This window comes from Chiloscyllium punctatum, chromosome 4 (assembly GCF_047496795.1).
Source record: "Chiloscyllium punctatum isolate Juve2018m chromosome 4, sChiPun1.3, whole genome shotgun sequence".
NCBI classification, from domain to species: domain Eukaryota; kingdom Metazoa; phylum Chordata; class Chondrichthyes; order Orectolobiformes; family Hemiscylliidae; genus Chiloscyllium; species Chiloscyllium punctatum.
Window position 1 is genome coordinate 88,532,721 of NC_092742.1, and position 21,174 is coordinate 88,553,894.

General features: G+C 43.2%; 1 protein-coding gene across 3 annotated transcripts in view; it reads left to right on the top strand.

Moving 5' to 3' along the window:
* The window catches only part of LOC140476512 (coiled-coil domain-containing protein 177-like), a 34,954-nt gene that overhangs the window by 2,845 nt on the left and 10,935 nt on the right, over positions 1-21,174 (top strand). The gene's annotated exons all lie outside the window — the stretch shown is intronic.

Below are 21,174 nucleotides of genomic sequence, written 5' to 3' on the forward strand. Positions count from 1 at the left end.
GGAAGGAGTCTCTCCAATTGATTCCCCACCCAACTACTATTTTCTCACATCCCAGTCCTTCCCTTTGGTATCTATTTGCGTTATGGGAATATTGATCCATTCAGGGATTGAATTTCATATGAAGCATCTGCTGTCTGGTCTGTTAAGTGGATTGATGCCTTATGGACCAGGGATAATGGGATGGATGGTGAAAGGGATGACGAAAGAGAGCACATATATACATATAGTATATACTGCACTATTGGAGTGCTTCATCTCTTTACCTCCACCCCATCCCCAGAATGTTATTTAATTTAAATCTAAGTTTCCTTTGAAAGTGGTTATTTGTTAGTGATTCTATGAGATTCTACAATTCTATTCTATGATTCTACAGTGCCACATTAGGGGTTCCTCAGTTCATTAACAAATTTTATTTAATAATTTTTAAGAGGTGGACATGTACAGTAAACATACCTTCACCACAAATATATTGATGTGGTGTTGAACGTTTGTCAATAACATTGGAGAGATCGTTGTTGAATTAACCAAAGTTGTCATAGTTAGTCACACGCACCCTTGTATTGTTGCTATTGCTAGTGGACTTCAGGAGGTGAGTTTCAGGAGCACTATGATAATTGGAGAACTTTTAAAAGACTGGAAATAAACTGGTACAGTGAGAAAGAAAAGAGTCCAGGACGTTGTCGGACAGTTGCTCGAAACTTATTGAGAAACCAGCCTATGTATGTGACTCCAGTGTCACATTGAACCCTTAACTGCCCTTGGAAGCGGCCTAAAAGGCAAGGCGTAGTCTCACCATCTTCTCAGGGTGGCTATGGTTGAGTGTGTACATCAGCCTTGTCAGTGTGATCTCATATCCTGAGACTGACCTTTTAAAACATTGAAGCGTTGACAAAGCCAACATCAACTGGGACTTGCTCCTCCCCCTCTCCCAGTCAAAACATCTCAATCTGATTTTTACACAGGAGAATAGATCAAAGACAGGATAGGAATTCTGAATTTTTGTCACCCTACTTATACTCTGTCCACAGTGCCATCTGTTCAGTGTGAGAAGAAAGCAGACTATCGAAGTGGCATTCCCAACATTGTGCCCATCAGGCAAGATTGTAGGCACACACGTAGAAATAATAGCAATTACATGAGTCACATTGTGTAGGTTCTTCACAAATCATGCTGCTTACACATTGCCGTCCTCCCAAATTATCCTTTTTTTGCCAAAATGTTCAACATATTCACTTTGCTTTTTAATTAATTCATCCACAGAAGCTATTGTGACAGCAAAAGCTGCAAAATCCTTATTGGGTTACAGTTCTTAAGTGGTGCTTGCCTTCATCCTGTTCGCAAGCTTCCGTGGCCTTGCCCCTCCCTATCACTCCACTGCCTTAACCTTTCATATTCTTGTTTTTAATTGCTCCTTTGTTTCTGCATTTTTGCACATCCATTCCTTGTCAAAGCATTGTGTCCCAAGTAGTGCAGTTGAGCATTAGGAGCAGCTAGTCCATTGTTGATTGGTGGCTGGGATTTATATCCCTCTGGTACTCTTGATGCTAGGGGTGACCTGCCGCTGTCTCAGTTAAGTGCCTGATTAATTGATGCTTAATACAGGTTGGCCTTCCTTAAGAGAGATGGCATGGAGTTGCTACCAGGTAGAAGGCAAGATCTCCACCACGTGTAATAAATTATGTTCAAATTATCCACTAAGTTGAAGCACTTCTTCAAAATTGTTGAACCTTGTTTTTAACTTTTCTTTTAATAGGGAGTATTTTTTCATAACAGTCAGATATCAGTAGCTGTGACTCCTGTTGTGGACTAGAACAAACCCCCTCAAACTATGCAGAAGATAGTCTACATCCTAATTTTTTTAACTTTAAAGGTAAACGTAAGGGGTTGCATTCCAGATGCAATTTGCTTGGCCAAACTACTGAGTTTAAAGCAAAATGCACTCTATTCATCCAATACAGTTAAAATGCAACAAAAGAAGGAATTGTGAATAAGTTAGCTCTATTGGAAAACCAAACAGGATAATAGGTACAGCAACTACTACTAATTAACTGTGTCAGCATATTCAAAACACAGCTTGTCTCATATGCAGCTCCTGTAGCAGCAGAGAATACCCAGCTTAACCTAGAGAGGGAAAGAATGGCTTTCACTTCTTCAAGACCCTATCAGCAACTGCTGAAAGCTAAAGATTTTGGTTCTCTGAGAGCTTGACCACACCCACTCAGGCTGCTTCTATTGTTCCAACTCTTAAAAAGAAACCTTAAGGTCTCTCCAGCTGTTTACTCCCTTACAGACCTCTTGGTGCTCTCATGCAATCTCACTTTTAAAAAAAGACAAAGTAATCTTTTAAAGCCACAACATTGTCACACCCCTTAATCACACAACCACAATCTGACCTCTCTCCCATCCATTTCTAGCACAACAGTTCTCCAATCCTCATCCGTTTATATGCAATCTAAACAAAATATCATTTGGGTTAACCCAGTCTACATCCATCTAAATATGAAACCCCAAAGAATCCTCAATCTTTTTAAACCCCAATGCATTTTGCACCCTAGCTCCCCACCACCTCCTTTCCATGCGCTAGCTTACAAAATTGTTTGTGCTAATGACTTGTATATTCCTGATGAAGGGCTTATGCCAGAAACGTCAATTCTCCTGAGCCACGGATGCTGCCTGACCTGCTGTGCTTTTCCACATTTTCAACTCTGATTCTCCAGCATCTGCAGTCCTTATTTTCTCCTAAAATCATCTTTTTGCTATATATCAACCTTAAACCTGTGATAAAACTTCTTATCTAAATACAAGCCCAATCACTCCAGTCCCTAATTAATGTGCTGTACAAAAACAGTAATTAGCTTTTAGTGGTTAATTGGTTGAGAGATTATACTTGCAAGGAAAACTCCCCGGGTCTTTTCAAAACAGTGGCATGGGATCTTTTACAGTTGCCTGAAAGAACAGGCAGGGATTGAATTCACGGTCTCACATGAAAGTTGGCACTATCATCCTTCCTCAGTACTACAACGGGGTGTCAGCCCGGATCTGAGCTTAAAGCTGTGATGTCATATTTGTACCTGTGATATTCTGACTCAAGTGTAGTGTAATTCAGTATGCAAAGGAAACTGGAGGTTTATTTGCAGTTCAAGTCCAGTGGCAGGTCAAAAACCCCTCAGTTTAGACATCCTGAATACAGTGAAAAAATCAAATTTTGGAGATCACAGCAGGTCAACAAAACATTAGCTTGCTCTTTCTCTCTGTCTCTCCATGGATGCTGTCTGACCCACTGTGATCTCTAGCATTTGTTGTTTTCAGCACAGATTCTGGGATCTGCAGTAATTTGCTCCCAGCTCCTGAACATAGGATGCTTCCTGAATTGCCTAAACTACTCTGACTAGCTATTGATCATCTCCATTGCTCTGGGCTTTTCCACTTGACAAGCAAGGTTTAATAAGTCAGTCAAGAATACAAGCACACCACTGGTGTACATTCTCAACTATAACTATAAAGCAAGCAGAGATAACAGTGGCACAGTGAAATTGTCATTTGTATAGTAATCTAGATGCTTAGGGTAAAGCTCTGAAAGCAGGGATTTTGCTGTGCCGTCGTAGTGTCCCTACTTCTGGTCCAGTGGGTTGTACTAACAATTCTGAACACTGAAAGTATCCATGCAAATCAGAGAGGTTACATTAAATCTGTAGAGATTTTTGGTTTGATCGCACTCAGTACTACATAGAGGTCGGTCTCTGGCTGAGAGGTTATGATTATTCTTGAAAACAGAAGAATGAGGAGATAATCTGATGGGCGTCCTTTTATGTACGAAGGGACCTAAATATTCAGGGGCATGTGACTTCTGAGAAGGACAGGCAGGTAAGAAAGATGGTAGGGTAGCTTTGTAAATATAGGATAGAACTAAAATGATAGCAAGGAATGATCTTGAACTGAAAGATGTAGATTCCATATGGATTGACGTAAGAAATAATCGGAAGAAGTCACTCATGGGAGTAGTTGTTTGGTAGGATAGAGAATAAATCAGGATATAATGAATATGTGTTTTTAAAAAAAGGCAGTACATTAATCATGGATGACTTTAATCATCACATAGATTGGGAAAATCAAATTGGCAGACTGAGCCATGACGAAAAGTGTATTTGGGAAGACTTCCTCGAGCAATATGTTGTGGATCTGGCCAGGGATTAAGCTGTTTTGGATCTGATAACGTGATAATCAGGTTTAATAAATGACCTCCAGAGTAACAAATGACCTCCCTGTTTCCTTGGGAAGAGTGACCATAACATGGTAGAAATTAGCATGCGGTTTGAGAGAGAAACTCAGGTCAGAGACAGTTGCGATAAACTCAAATAAGGGCAATTGGAATAGAATGAGAAGTGAGCTTGCTGGTGTGGACCGTGTAAGGAATTTAGCAGCAGAGACGGTGTAAGCACAAGGGCAGATGTTTAAGAAGATAGTTGATGTCTCATAGCAAAGAGGTATTTCAGCAAGAAAGAAAGATTTCAGGAAGGGGTAGTTATCCGGGGAAGGTAAGGACAGCATCAGATTGAAAGAGAAAAAAATACAGTGTAGCCAAGATTGGTGGTAAGCTAAAGGATTAGAAAAGTTTTAAAAACCATCAAAAAAGAAGAAAGTAATGTTGATTGTAAACTTGCTAATAATATCAAGTCAGACAGCAAAAGCTTCTTTAAGTCTATAAAATAGCCTACTTCTACTCCTACATCTTATCCCTCTTATGGATTTGATAAATCAGATTTAAAGAGAGAAAGTTTGTATTTGAGGGAAATTCCTGGGGCTCAAAAATCTGAGATAGTCATTAATAAATCCAATAAGGAATTGAAGTCTTCATCCAAGAATGGGGAGGGGTGGGTGACGTGGAACATGGTGTGATGTGAAATGGTATTGGTAAATAGCATAGGTGTGTTGAAGTGAAACATAGATAAGTACAGGGAGCAGGAAGGAATGTACGGATACACTTAGAGAATTAGGTTGGCAGTTCTAGTTTCACCCACTGCATGTTTGGGCAATTATCCAGCAGGCATCTGTGGAGAGGGCAAGGAGCAGGGAATGCCCTCTCACCACCTCATTAAATGGTCCTTCTCCCACCCCACCCCACCCCACCCCAGCACACAACCATGGCATTCAGCTGCTTAACTCTCTGATCGATCCTTCACCTCCTGGCTCCCCCCAAGGTTCATGGATGAATAGCAGCTTTAAAGCAGACCGCAGGGAGTTGCTTAATGTCCAGGGTTGGCGTGCAATCTCCATCCATTGAAGGTAAATTATCCAGACATTCCTGTGAGCAACTCGGTGGAGGGGGTGAGGGGGGGATCATCATTAAGGCATTGAAGAGAAGGGTGTGTTTGATTTGATTTTCTTTACACACACTTTCCTTTGTTTGTCATCAGGACTTATACACTAAATAGTAAGGTCCTCGGGAGTGTTGCTGAACAAAGAGACCTTGGAGTGCAGGTTCATAGCTCCTTGAAAGTGGAGTTGCAGGTAGATAGGATAGTGAAGAAGGTATGCTTTCCTTTATTGGTCAGAGCATTGAGTGTGGAAGTGGGGAAATCATGTTGCATCTATACAGGACATTGGTTGGAATGCTGCATTCAATTCTGGTCTCCCTGTCTTAGGAAAGAATTCGTTGAACTTGAAAGGATTCAGAAAAGATTTACACGGATGTTGCCAGGGTTGGAGAGTTTGAGCTACAGGGAGACCTTCAGTCCAACACGTCCATGGCAACAAGATATTTTAAATTAATCTAGTCCCATTTGCCAGCACTTGGCCCATATCCCTCTAAACCCTCCCTATTCATATATCCATCCAGATACCTTTCAAATGTTCTAACTTTCTCTGGCAGCTCATTCCATACACGTAGTACATCTGCGTAAAAAAGTTGCCCCTTAGGTATCTGTTACGTCTTCCCCTCTCACCTTAAACTTATGGCCTCTAGTTTTGGACTCCCTTAATCCACATGAAAGATCTTATCTATTTATCCTATCCATAGCCCTCATGATTTTATAAACCTCTACATGGTCACCGCTCAGCTTCCAACGCTCCAGGGAATTAAGGTGAGGGGAAAGATTTAAAAGGGGATCGAATGGGCAACTTTTTCACTCAGAGGGTGGTGCGTGCATGGAGTGAGCTGCCAGAAGAAGTGGTGCAGGCTGGTACAATTACAACATTTAAAAGGCATCTGGATGGATACATGAATAAGAAGGGTTTAGAGGGATATGGGCCAAGTACTGGCAAAAGTGTCAAGATTAATTTAGGGTTTCTTGTTGGCATAGACGTGTTGGACTGTTTCTGTGCTGTATATCTCTGTGTCTGTATGAGAAGAGCTGGAGAGAGCAAGAAAGTGCTGTTTGCCATGGCAGTGTGGGAGGCTGACATTCCCAGGAATACATCCAACCTATGTTGGCAGTTAGCCCAGCAATGTAACTGTAACCAGGGAATCGCAGCCTGGAGTGAGACCAAAAACATGCTAGGAATGCTTGGCGGATCAAACAATATCCAAGGGCTTCAGTTGTGAGGAAAAGGTTAAAGAGGTTGGATCTGTTCTCCTTGGGAAGAAGAAGGCCGAGGGGGGATTTGAGAGAGATTTTCAGAGTCATGATGGGTTGGATAGATCCGGAGAAACTGCCCCTGCATGTGAAAGAAATGAATGAGAGGGCACTGTTTTAAAATGATGTGTCAATGAAGCAAGGGTGATGGGAGAAAAATCTTCCTTTAACAATCTACAGCTGTACGGTGCTTTACCCATACTTCTTCTGTTTAGTGCACTGTATTCACAGTTCACAGCATGCCCCTCTGCACAATGGGAAGACCCAATGCAGACTGGGTGACCGCTGGCTGGGACAGCCTCACTCAGTTTGCGAGTGTGACCCTCTGGATTTTCTGTCACTTCAATTCTCCGTCCCACTCTGACCTCTCAACCCTTGCCCTCTTGTATGATACAAGCGGAGCTTAGCCAAAGCTTCAGGAACGGCTGCATTTTCTGGGCTTTTACTTGGAGTTTAACAGCTTCAGACCTTAACCTCTACTCATTTCCTCCACTCCCCACTGCAGCTGTTGGTATCTTTGCCGTCCCCACTTAGCCTCCCCCTCGAGACATCTTATTTTTCATCGACCTGAAACAATCACTCTGTTCCTTCCTCGGTGGAACCTGCTGCGTACTCTCTCAGCACTTTCCGGTTTTGTTTTGCATTTCTAGCATCCGCAGGACCTAGCTTTTGTAAATATTGCCTGGCATGGATCAGAAATGGAAATTGGTGACAGCAAAGATTATGGTTGACCCCATACTGTATCCATATCATTAGTTGTCCATTTACTCTAAGAATCACTAAAAGGGGAGACGAATGGTTAGATTTTACTGTACTGTACTACACGAACTGCCCTTTATAGAGAGTTTTGTTGCGTTTTGCTTTCTGATTTTGAGCTATTTATTCTGTGTTAAAATTGGTGCTGACTGGCACTTTGCCTGTGAAAGTGGCAGGTGTATTGGAATGGTGCAGTAATAAAATGTTGTATTAAGATTGCTGCTGTTTAAATGTTTCTTTCTTGAAAAAAAAAACCTCGCAGCTCTCTCATTTTTGTTTCTTTTGTCGTGATAATGATGACAGGACTCCCCAGTTTATACAATAGTTTCCATACTGGCAAGACAACCCAAAAAGGTTTCACAGCTGATTAACAGATTTTATTGAAGCACAGTTTCCACTTCGTAAAATAGGAAAAGAAGATGCTAGTTAACTTGCACAAACTGCAATGTGATAAAGAGCAGATAAGTTAATTTCGCAACATGCAAGACCATTCAGCCATATTGCCTGATGGATCAAAATTGGCCAGAGTACCAGCCTTGCTATTCTTTGGGTCTTCTGCATCCGCCTACGAGGGAAGATGTGACATTGATTTAACATCTGATTTGAAAGAAGGCAACTCTGACATTATAGTATGCCTTCAGCACTAAACGGGGGTGACAGCCTGCATTACTTCTGAAGTGGAATTTTAATTTAACCTGTGACCTTTGTCTCAGCAAGGTGAATGCCACCAGTGAACCACAGCCTTGCATATTCAGGAAGACCTGCAAGATGAAGTGAAAAGCTTATTTAATGGTCAAATTTAGTGCCAGATCAAGTACACCTCACTCAGATTCTTTGGAACCTGGGGTACTTACAGTAGTGCATGTTGTGCTGTGGTTGGCATAGTTCGGTCATTTTCATTGCCTACTTTGGGCTAAGACCATCTATATGCAAGAAAAGCACTGGCATTCTTTTCTACATAAATGTAATCGTGTATTGGGGAAGTGATGTTTATAATGTATACAGCGATGTACAGCACACAAACCCTTTGATCCAACCTGTCCAGGCCAACCAGATATCCTAAATTAATCTAATCCCATTTGTCAGCATTTGGCCCATATCCCTCTAAACCCTTCCTTTTCATTTCTCCATCCAGGTGCCTTTTAAATGTTGTAATTGTACCAGCTTCCACCACCTCCTTTGGAAACTCATTCCATTCATACACCACCCTCTGCATGAAATAGTTACCCTTCAGGTCCCTTTATTGTAATCTTTCACCCCTCACCTTAAACCTATGTCCTCTCTTCTTTGGACTCTCCTCCCCTGGCTATTCACCCATTCCAAGCTCCTCATGATTTTGTAAACTTGTATATCACCAGCTTCAGACGCTGCAGGGAAAACAGCCCCAGCCTATTCAGCCTCTCCCTATAGGTCAAACCCTTCAACACTGGCAACATCGTTATAAATATTTTCTGGGCACTTGGGTTTGAATCCTGCCACGGGCAGATGGTGAAATTTGAATTCAGTAAAATAAAACGGTCTGGAATCAAGAGTCTAATGATGACCATGAATCCATTGTCAATTGTTGGGGGAAAAACCCATCTGGTTCCCTAATGCCCTTCAGGGAAGGAAACTGCTGTCTTTACCTGGTCTGGCCAACATGTGACTCTGGACCCACAGAAATGTGGTGACTAGCGAGTTTTGAGAGGATTTGTAGCTCAGGTTGAGATTCTAAATGTAGGTTTGTTCGCTGAGCTGGAAGGGTCATTTTCAGACGTTTCGTCATCATACTAGGTAACATCGTCAGTGAGCGTCTAGATGAAGCACTGGTGGTGTAGCCCACTTTCTGTTTACATGTTTGAGTTTCCAAGCATTGGTGGTCATTTCCTATGGTGACATCATTTCAGATAGTGATGTCATTTCCTGTTCTTTTCTCAGTGGTGACTCTAAACTGTCCAATGGGCAACAAATGCTGGCCTAGCCAGTGATGCCCATATCCTGTGAATGGATTTTAAAGAAATCATTCCTCTACGCTCTTTTATTAGATCATACTGGAATAATGTGCATAGTTCTGCTTGCTAGATAGCAAAAAAAAAGACAAAGGGGAACTGGAGAACGTACAAATAAAAGTTTAAAAGGATGAAAGCAAGACTGAAGTTACCTGGGCCTCTGTGCTTAGGGAAAGATAAGGATAAGGGGTTGGACATGATGGGGGTTTTCAAAACTTATGAAGGAGTTTGATTGAGTAGTTGTTGAAATGTTCCACTTCATGGTAAATGACCATTAATTGCCATATTTACAGGATTGTCATTAATGCTTACATTAATAAGGGACTGCTTTATCCAGAGAGTGGTTAGAATGCAGAAATTAAGACCAGGAGGTGACTTTGAGAGGGAGCCGAGATACAGTCATGAAATAAATGAAAACACTGCAGATTGGATTTTATTAAATAGGACAGAAAGAGGCATGTGTGGAGTGTAAGATGTGTAAATTTTACATAATTCCAAATTGTACCTCTTCAAGAGTCATACAATAGCTCAGCAGTTCAAAATTCCAAATCCCAGTTGATATTGAGGGGGTCTTCACTTTTAGTTCCTGCCTTCACCTCCAGGTGGGTAGTTGACAGGAGAGAAATGGTCAGCCTTTTGACTTTCTAAGCAAACAGCAGTTGACTTGCACGGAGCCAGAATCTAAAAGGATGGCTGTTGCTGTTTGAAGAGCTGCAGTGCAAGGCAAATATTTATTTAATTAATTTGTCGATCCAGTGTTTATTCTTTTACTGCAAATAGCCAAACCATTGCCCTAAGCAATCAGTAGAGGAAACATTTAAGTTTTAATAAAAAGTGCACAATGTGGTCAGAAAATATTAGTTTCATGAAGCTGCATCCAGCACAGCTGAGGGTACCACAAAAGATTTAGTTTTACAGACATGCCTCGTGTTTGTTTAAGATGACCACAATGAACACAATTAAAGAAAGACTAACTTTTCTCTTGTATAACGCCTTAGTACATCAAAGCACTGACGAGACAATCTAATTTTAGTGATGTTGGTTGCGAAGTAATGAGTGACTTGGTCGCAATGCAGAGTTTCCTGCGGATTTCAGAAATAGCTTTTCATCTCATTTGAAAACAGGGCACCCCTGACAATGCCTCACTGCACTAGGGGGTTGTTAGCCAGCATTGCAAGCTCACATCTCTAAAATGGACTGGGACTGACTCAGTTATACAATCATACGGCACAGTAACAGATCCTAGAGTCCAGCCGCTCCACATTGACTAAAATCCCAAAGTAAACTAGCCCCACCTGCCTGGGTTTGGTCTGCAAACATTTCTTATTCATGTAGTTATCCAAATGTCTTCTAAACATGGTAAATGTGCCTGCAGTTTCCTCTGGAAGTTTGTTCCACACAAGAACCACTCTCTTTGTGTTAAAAAAAATTCCCCTCATGTCTCTGTTAAACCTTTCTCCTCTCACCTTAAAAGTGTGCCACTAGTCTTGTAATCCCCCATCCTAGGGGAAAGACACCTGCCATTCACCTTATCTATACTATTCATTATTGTATAAACCTCTAGAAGGTCACCCTTCAACCGTCTACGCTCAAGTGAAAAAAAGTCCCAGCTTATCCAGCCTCTCCTTATAATTCAAACCCTCCATTTTCAGCAACATCCTGGTAAGTATCTTCAGAACCCTAGGTAAGAACAAGGACTACAGATGCTGGAAGCCAGAGTCTAGATTAGAGTGGTGCTGGAAAAGCACAGCCATCAGGCAGCATCCAAGGAGCAGGAAAATAGAGGGCTATTTCTGATGAAGGGCTTTTGCCCGAAATGTCGATTTTCCTGCTCCTTGGATGCTGCCTGACCTGCTGTGCTTTTCCACCACCACTCCAATCTAGACTCTTCAGAACCCTGTCCAGCTTAATAATATCCTTCCTGTAACAGAGTGACCAGAACTGCATACAGTATTACAGAAGAGGTCTCACCAAAATCTTGTACATTAGGTCTCAACCCCTATCCTCAAAGGTCTGAGCCATGAAGGCAAGGATGCCTTCATGACGACCATATCTACCTGTGATGCAAACTTGAAAGAATTATGTACTTGAATCCCTAGGCCTCTCTGTTATACAACATTACCCAAGGCCTTACATTTAACTGGATAAGTTCTGTCCTTGTTTGTTTTACCAAAGTGCAATACCTTGCATTTATCCAAATTGAACTCCATCTGCCACTCCAGAGCCCATTGACCCAAACTGATCAAAATCTCTTTGTAATCTTAGATAACCTTCAGTGACCACTACACCACCAATTTTGGTGTCATCCGCGAGCCCTATCGTCATTCGTCATTCTCATCTAAATCATTAATATAAATGACAAATAAAAGTGGACCAATCATTGATCCCTGTGGGACACAGCTGGTAACAGACTTACACTCTGAAAAATAACATTCCACCATCAATCCCTGTCTCCTGCGTTAAGCAAATTTTGTATCCAAGTGGCAAATTCACTCTGAATCCCATGTTATCTAACCTTACTAATTAGTCTACCATGTCAAAGGCTTTTGCCCGAAATGTTGATTCTCCTGCTCCTCGGATGCTGCCTGACCTGCTGTGCTTCTCCAGCACCACACTCTCGACTCTGATCTCCAGCATCTACAGTCCTCACTTTCACCTTCTCTGCCCTCATAAATCTTGGTTACTTCCTCAAAAATATTCAGTCAAGTTTGCGAGACATGATTTCCCTCTCACAAAACCATGAAGGCGATCCCTAATCATTCCTTGTCTCTTCAAATTCATATAAATCCAATCTTTCAGAATCACCTCCAACATCTTCCCCACCACTGAAGTCAGACTGACCGTTCTATAGTTCCTAGGTCTCTCCTTACACCCTTTCTTAAACAAACGCACAATATTGGACACTGAAGGCACCTCATCCATAGTTATGAATGTTACAAATATTTCTGCAAAGTGTTCTGCAATTTCCTCCCTAACCTCCCACAATATACTGGGATACACTAGATCAGGTCTGGATATTTATCTACTTTCATATTTTCTCAGACCTCCAGCACTTTCTCTTCTGTAATGTAAACTGTTTACAAAACATCTATATTTATTTCACTGAGCTCTCTGGCCTCAATTTCTTTCTCCACAGTAAAAACTGATGCAAAATATTCATTTAATATCTCTCCCACCCGCTGTTGTTCCAAGACAATGGCGACCTCTTTAATCTTTAAGTCAAGTGTGCTACTCACTGAACTGGGATCAGCCCTGAATCTGTGGAGCATTCCAGTCCCAATCTTATATTCACCACTTCATAAATTCAAACTATGTGCACTGAACCAGCTTGTTTGACTGAGGACGTTGAAATATTGTACAGTGCAAATTCTGAAGGAGGTGCAACGTTCACCGAACTAATTCCTGCCTTCACACCCAAGTGGGCAGTTGGCTTGAGAGAAATGGTCAGTCTTTGACTTTCCGAACAAACAGCAGTGGACATGCGCAGAACCAGAATCTTCCAGAACGGATGTGGCTGTTCAAAGAGCTGCGGTGCAAAGCAATTATTTTTAAATTAATTTGTCGATCCAATGTTTACTCTTTGTGACAGTTCCAGTGCAAATGTCCAAACCATTACGCTAAGCAATCATTGGAGGAAACAGATTACGTTTGAGTGAGATGCTTTGTGATCTCTATTAGTTAATGAGTGGAAGTAGCATTCATACCACACAGGCACTTGGTAATGATCATCTCCAACTAGAGAGGGTCTAAACATCCCCCTGGACTTTCAGCAATTTGATCGTCCCCACCATCAATTGTCATTGGTCAGAAACTGAACTGTTCCCACCACATGAATGATGTGGATACAAGAGCAGGTCAGGGGCAGGAAATTCTGCAGTGACTAACTCACCTCCTGACTCCCCAAAGCCTGTCCACCATCTACAAGGCACAAATCAGGGGTGTGATGGATCAGTCCCCACTTGCCTCAATGAGTGCAGCTCCAACAACACTTGAGAAGCTTGATACCATCCAGGACAAAGCAAACCAATTGTCACTACACCTACCACCTTCTACATTCATTCTTTTCACCCCTGGTGCAGAGTGGCAGCACCGCAGGGTGCATGAGTTGGGAAGTCATATGATGACGTTGTACAGGACGTTGATGAGGCCTCTTCTGGAATACTGTGTCCAGTCCAGGTCACCCAGTTATAGGAAGGATATTATTAAGCTGGAGAGGGTTCAGAAGAGATTTACCAGGATGTTGCTGGGTATGGAAGGTTTGAGTTATAAAGAAAGGCTGGATAGGCTGGGATTTTTTCCACTGGACCGTGGAGGTTGAAAGGTGACCTGATAGAAGTTTATAAAATAATGAGGGGTATAGATAGAGTTAATGGTAGTTGTCTTTTTCCTAGATTGGAGGATTTCAAGACTAGGGGACACATTTTTATGGTGAGAGGAGATAGATTTAATAAAGACTTAGGGGCAAATATTTTACACAGAGGATGGTTCGTGTGTGGAATGAACTTCCTGAGGAAGTGGTGGAAGTGGGTACAGTTACATCATTTAAAAGACATTTGGATAAGTACATGAATAGGAAAGATTTGGAGGGATATGGGCCAGGAACAGGCAGTTTGGGATTATGGACTGGTTGGACCCTATGACTCTATGACTACAGTAACTCACCAAGGCTCCTATGACAGACCTCCCAAAGCAGTGACCTTGACCACTGCAAGAGCAGCAGATAAATGGGAATACCACCATCCTGCAAGTTCCCCATCCTAACTTGAAATTAAACTACTATTCCTTCACTCTCACTGGATCAACTCTTGGAATTCTCTTTTTGACTGGGTGTACATAAGCTAAAGGGACTGCAGCAGTCCAAGAGGACAAGCCACCATTATCTTCTCAAGGGCAATTAGGGATTGGTGCTAAATACTGAACTAAACAGTAAAGTTTGTCCCTCCCTTCATAAATAAATAAGAACAATTCAATAATGATAGCTTACACTTAGGTAGCACGACAATGATAATAGAGCATGCCAAGGGACTCTACGTAATATTTACTGGTATAGATGTGACAGCAAATGACATAAGGAACCAGGTGATCCAAGACCTCTGTTAAAATGATAGTTTTTAAGGAATGACTGGGAGTTGGAGACACTTTGGGAAAACAGATCCTTCTGTTTTATCTGTACAATTTGGGTGTCAGTAACCTGGTGGTCTTCACGATTGTTATTCTTAACTTGTTCTTTTTTTGCCCTTGTTTATTAGATATTGTTTACAGTTTGGGCATATAGAAAGATGTTTGCGGGTGGCTCGGTAGCTCAGTGGTTAGCTCAGCTGTCTCACAGCACCAGGGACCCGGTTCAATTCCAGCCTCGGGTGACTGTCTGTGTGGAGTTTGCACATTCTCCTCGTGTCTGCGTGGGTCCCCCCCCCGGGTGCTCCGGTTTCCTCCGAAAGGTGTGCAGGTTAGGTGGGTGAGCCGTGGGAAATGTAGGGAGTGGGTCTGGGTGGGATGCACTTCGGAAGGTCGGTTTGGAATTGATGGGCCGAATGGCCTGCTTCCACACCGTGAGAAATGAGAGGCCTGTACTAATATTAGACCTTGGGCTCTACTTACACCAGCTGGGTGAACTGCTCCAGCTCCCAGGCCTCCACAGGATGTTGATGGAGGCTGCTGCAGGTAGGCCTTGGATTGGGAAGGGCGAGGTGGATGGATTGGGCGGCTGGAGGTGATGGGGAAGAAGTGGGACTGAACAAATCATGGGGGCCAGGGAGGGAGCAATCCGGAATTGACTGGGAGGGAGCACGATGATTGGAATGGGTCAATCGGAGGGGTTTAATTGGGAACGAGGACGGTGAATGGGAGGGGGATGAACAGGAGAGTAGGCAGGAGGTGAGAGAAGAGCCATGTTGGGGGAGAGGGTTGTCAGTGGTTGACAGTCAAGGGGGATAGTGGTGGTTGTGCGGGTTAGTGATCAGGGTGGGGTGGGGTGGAGGTTGACAGTTAGGAGCTGGATGAGATTACTTGGAAGTGATGGGAAAATAGGGCTGAGTCAGCATGACTTCATCAAGGGTAAGTCATACCGGAGAAGTCTGTTAGGAAATCGTAAGGAGGTAATGAGCAAGTTGGACAAAGGAGAGCTCGTGGACGTGGTCTACCTGGATTTCCAGAAGGCCTTTGAAAAGATGCCGCACAAAATGCGGCTAAATAAGATACTAACCCATGGTATTAGGATCAAGGTACTGGCATGGATAGAGGATCGGCTGACTGGCAGAGAGTGGGATCGAGGGGTCTTTTTCAGGATGGCAGTCCCTATGGGGACTGGTAGAGTTCTGCAGGGTCTCTATTGGGACCACAACTATTCACATTGTACATTAACAATCTGAATGAAGGAATTGAGGGCGTTGTTGCTAAGTTTGCTAATGGCACAAAGATAGATGGAGGTAGATAGTGTTGAAGAGATGCAGAGGCTGCAGAAGGACTTGGACAGACTAGAAGAGTGGGCAAAGTAGTGGCAAATGGAATACAATGTGGGCAAAGTGTGAGGATATGCACATTGGTAGGAAGAGGAAGGCTTCAGAAATCTGAAGCACAAAGGGATTCCTAGTTTGGGATTCTCTTGTTAACATGCAGATTGAGTCGGCAGTTAGGAAGGCAGGTTCAGTGTAGCAATCATTTTGAGTAGGCGAGAATGCAAGAGCAAGGACGCACTGCTGAGGCTGTATGAAGCCCTGGTCAGTCTGCATTTATAATATTGTGAGCAGTTTTGAGCCCCGTATCGAAGGAAGGATGTGAAGAAAAGCTTTTTCACCCAGAGGGTGATGGGAATGCGGAACTCCCTGACTGTATGGGCGGTAGTGGCAAAAATCCTCAAACATTTAAAAATTATTTCGATGTGCACTTACGATGCAAGAGCATACAAGGCTATGGGTTAACGGCTGAAAAATAGTTTTAGAATCGTTAGGTCGTTGTCTTTGACCTGTGTGGACTTGACAGACGGAATGGCCTTTTTCTGTTTTGTAGCCTTTTATGACTCCAAGACCTTTGGAGTTGTCCAGCCTACATGCCTAGCTCTGGGGCTGTGGAGTTCTTTGGGACACTGACAATTGTCTCCGGTTCAGTGGGACTGGAATGAGTTCATTTACTAATGGTCTTATCTTTGTACGGCCCTGTGTTCTTGAATTAAAAGGCATGTATATTTGGGACACAGACTCTATCATAGCATATCTATGTTGCCTCACGGCCTCAGAGCGGGCCTGGATTTGTAGTTACCAGGGTTTCTGGTGCTATAGGATTGTCCTGGAGTCCCAACGCAGTGAAGATCAGCCCCCATCACACTGTTGTGTGCAACCCTGGCCAGAAGCAAAGTTGCAGCGACATTTAAATATATATTTCTTTGGCCACGTTTTTGATACATTTTTCTTTGCCACATATAAGAATATTTAAAAATAGGGCAAAAAATATAGTGTGGCTGAGCATCATCCAGTGGGGTAATCTTTGCTTTCTGATTGGTATTGGATGGCTATGGGAGGGGGAAAGGGAGCTGTGCAAGTCATGTGATAAAACCTCCGGGAATACCTTTAATCTGGAAGATCGCCAGGAAGACGGGCAAAGGTCCAGTGTTGAGAACAGAAATACTGGAAATCTTCAGCCGTGTCTGAGACCAGCGTTAAAGTCGTGTGTTCCTTCATTGTAAAAATGAAATGCTCACGCTTCTCTCCCCCCACCCTCGTTCCTGCCCCTTTAGCTTAAATCTATGCCCCCTGCTCATTGATCCCTCCACCAAAGGGGAAAAGTTTCTTCCTGTGTACCAAATCTATGTCCCTAAAAGTTTGTTCCCAACTTTGCAAGTTATTCTTCAGCCTGCCACTAGATGGAAGCATTGTACCATCCTGCCCTTCAGGAACGAGGGTTTGTGTGAATTTGGGAGTTATGTACTGTCTCATGTAAATAATAGGAAAGATTAGTTATTAAACACACAGTTGTTTTTATTACTTTATGAAGGCAATCTGCCTCTATCTGTGCTGATACGTACTGTTCCTGAAACTGATAAGCCAACTCGGTGACATTTGATAATCTTTGAGCTTAACTGAGACGTATCTACTCATGGCCTTGGGACCTCAAGCACTTTCGAAGCCAATGTAAAACGTTTGAAGTCGCCTCTAAGGCATTCCCTTGTTACCGAGGGTGAGTTTTGTTCCATTCTGGCGTTGTGAATCCTGACCTGGTTGAATAGCCCAAGGCTAGCTCTGCGTTCCCTGTCACAGACCTGGCTAAATGGTGTTTGAGGGGTGGGTGCGTGAGTGCTCTAGTTTTTGCACAGGCCTTCCCCTGTTTGCATTTGGCCTGTGGGAGGCACTTGGAAGTGCCTGATTTTGGAGTGACTCCAAAGATTACCTCTTTGGAACCTGAGCACAGCAAGATTCCATCAACAGATTTAAGCCTTGATTTTATTGTCACATGTACTCAGGTACAGGAGTACCGTGAACTGTGAATAATGTCGCCACTCACAGCGCCATTTTAGGTGCTAGGACACGCAGATACCAAAAGCTTAGGTACACAATGATAAGCGAAACAGAGTCAAAAAGTTAAGCATTACTTCCATCGAATAAGTAGAAAAATAAAGAAGTGGGGTAATGGTTAGCATTCAAGTCCATCTTAACTTAAACGAGGAAAATAAAGGGATTGAGTACAGGAGTTAGGAGGTCATGTTGCGGCTGTACAGGACATTGGTTAGGCCACTGTTGGAATATTGCGTGCAATTCTAGTCTCCTTCCTATCGGAAAGATGTTGTGAAACCTTTTACAAAATTATGAGGGGCATGGATAGGATAAATAGACAAAGTATTTTCCCTGGGGTCGGGGAGTCCAGAACTAGAGGGCATAGGTTTACGGTGAGAGGGGAAAGATATAAAAGAGACCTAAGGGGCAACTTTTTCATGCAGAGGGTGGTATGTGTATGGAATGAGCTGCCAGAGGATGTGGTGAAAGCTGGTACAATTGCAACATTTAAGAGGCATTTGGATGGGTATTTGAATAGGAAGGGTTTGGAGGGATATGGGCCGGGTGCTGGCAGGTGGGACTAGATTGGGTTGGGATATCTGGTCGGCATGGACGGGTTGGACCGAAGAGTCTGTTTCCATGTTGTACATCTGTATGACTCCATAACAATGACCGATGAGTGTGAAGTGGAACCAACAGACTGCAAACTCCTGGGTATTTGTTCAGCCTGATCAAAGCACCTGGCAATGGGTGTCCCACTGGCAGCAGCCACTTGGTGGTGCTGTCGTTCCACAGACTGGCCAGGCTCTGATTGGCATTCGCTCTTTGGAGGGAGTAGGGTTTAGGGTCCTCAGTCCCTGGGGTAGGCCCAGTGATGGCCTGAGTGGAGTAAGATGAAGCTGCCCCCCCCACCCCAAAAAGTGATGATGGGGGGCTCTCAGTGGTTCTTCAGCCAGCAGCTGAGATGTGGTCACCTCTCCAGCATTCCACCCTGAAATGGCGCAACTGAAAATAAAATGTTGGAGCAGCAGAAGGCCGTTCATCCTGTCGGATCCGCTTCACCGTTCAATGACCTGATAATCGTCAACTCCACTTTCCTGCCTATTTCCTTGTCATCCTTGATTCCCTTACTCATGAAACAGTCTGTGCATCTCAGCCTTCAATATAAGAAAGACTCAACCTTGACAGCTCTCCGCGGTAAAGAATTCCAGAGATTCACTACCCTCTGTGAAAAGAAATCCCTCCCTATCGCCATCTAAAATGTCCCTTACTCTGAGGTGAAGCCCTGTGGTCTTAGACTCTCCTACAAGGGGAAACCTCTCTGCCTCTATCCAGTTAAGCTCCTTAAGAATCTTGTATATTTAATAAGGTCTCCTCTAATTCTAAATAACCTGCTCTCTAAATAAATTCCCCCTGTTGCTATACATCTCGCTTTACAATGACATTTGCTGGAGTGTTGGACCATTAGTCATGGGAGCTGATGGCCTAGTGGTATTATCACTGGTTCTGGAGACCTGGGTTTGAATCCTGCCACGGCTGATGGTGGAATTTGAATCCTACAAATATCTGGAATTAAGAATCTAATAATGACTATGACACTATTGTTGGGAAAACCCCAGCTGGTTCACTAATATCCTTTAGAGATGGAAACTGCCATCTTTACCTGCCCTGGCCTACGTGTGACTCCACGCCCACAGCGATGTGGTTGACTCTTAACTGCCCCCTGGGCAATTAGGGATGGGCAATAAATGCTGGCCCAGCCAGCGACGCCCTCATCCTGTGAATGAATAAAGGAAAACAAAGTCACCATATCCATGTCCCCCATGACCTTATAAACCTTGATAAGGTCACCCTGCAGACTCTGAGGCTTCAGTGAAAACAGCCTCAGCTTATTCAGCTTCTACCTATAGCTCAAACCGTCCAACATCAGGTAACATGTTTGTAAATCTTTCCTGAACCCTTGCAACTTTCACAGCATCCTTCCTGGAGCAGGGAGACCAGCACTGAACGCACTTTTCCAAAAGTGGCCTACCCAATGTCCTGTACACCCGCAATATGATCTCCCAACTCCTACAGTCAATGCACTGACCAATAAAGGCAAGTGTACCAAGCACCATCTTCACTACCCTGTCTACCTGCACCTCCACTTTCCATGCAGTGTGAATGCCTACACTTACATTGTCTGAAAACACTTTAATCACCGTCATCGGTGATTTATGCTTTCCTGGTCTTCCACCAAAAAAGGTCAGGTGACCATAAACGTGATAAAAATTAAGCCAGATGCAGAACCTGCGTAAAAGAAGAGAGGCGTCTGGGAACATTCTAGAAACTCTTGGTGCATGTTTGAACAAATGCATAAAATGCAAATCACTGGGTGCTTTCTTGTGAAATGTGTTTTCAGCTATTTCCTATTGGCTACCTTTTATTTGCAATTTGTACAGCATTTCCTGTCAGAAATCTGACTCGATTGATAGAAACAAGACTGTTATCTTTCTTCTCTTAATTTTCTGTTATACGATATATACTTCGTACATCAATTATAAATGGATGTAGTTAAGAAAGAAGTCTCACGATTGAAGTGGTGAAGTTACTGATTTACAGGGTGTGGGTGTACTGGCTGGGCCAACATTCATTTCTCATCCTGAATTGAGATTCAACCCACATTGCTCTGGGTCTAGGAGTCACATGTAGGCCAGTCCTGGTAAGGACAGCAGTTTCCTTCCCAAAAAGACATTAGTGAGCCAGATGGGTTTCTTTTCCCCACTGACAATGGTTTCACAGTCATCACTGGACTCTAGATTTTTACTGAATTCGCATTCCCCTATGTGCCACAGTAGGGTTTGAACCCAGGTCATCAGAACATTAGCTAGGTCTCCAGATTGATAGTCCAAGCAATAATACCACTCAGCAATACTTCTATACAGTCAATAATGCCATTCGGCCATACCTCTATACAGTCAAGATTAGAATGGTGCTGGAAAAGCACAGCAGGGGTCAGGCAGCATCCGAGGGGCAGGAAAATTAATGTTTCAGGCAAAAGCCCTTCATCAGGAATTCATTCACCCCCATTCCTGATGATGGGTTTTTGCCCGAAATGTCAATTTTTCCGGCTCCTTGGATTTTGCCTGACCAGCTGTACTTTTCCAGCACCACTCTATTCTTGACTGTATAGAGAGCATCTGCAGTACCCACTTCCGCCCCTACCTCTATGCAGCTATTTCCCACCTCTGTTTTCTCATAATTACTAAGTTAACGCTATCATCTTAGAACCAGAGGTGAAATAAAGCTTAGTTACATAGTGTTATGTCCGACATACAACACAGTCACGGGCTGTTTGGCCCACCCAATCCAAATTGGTAGTTTTGTTCTACT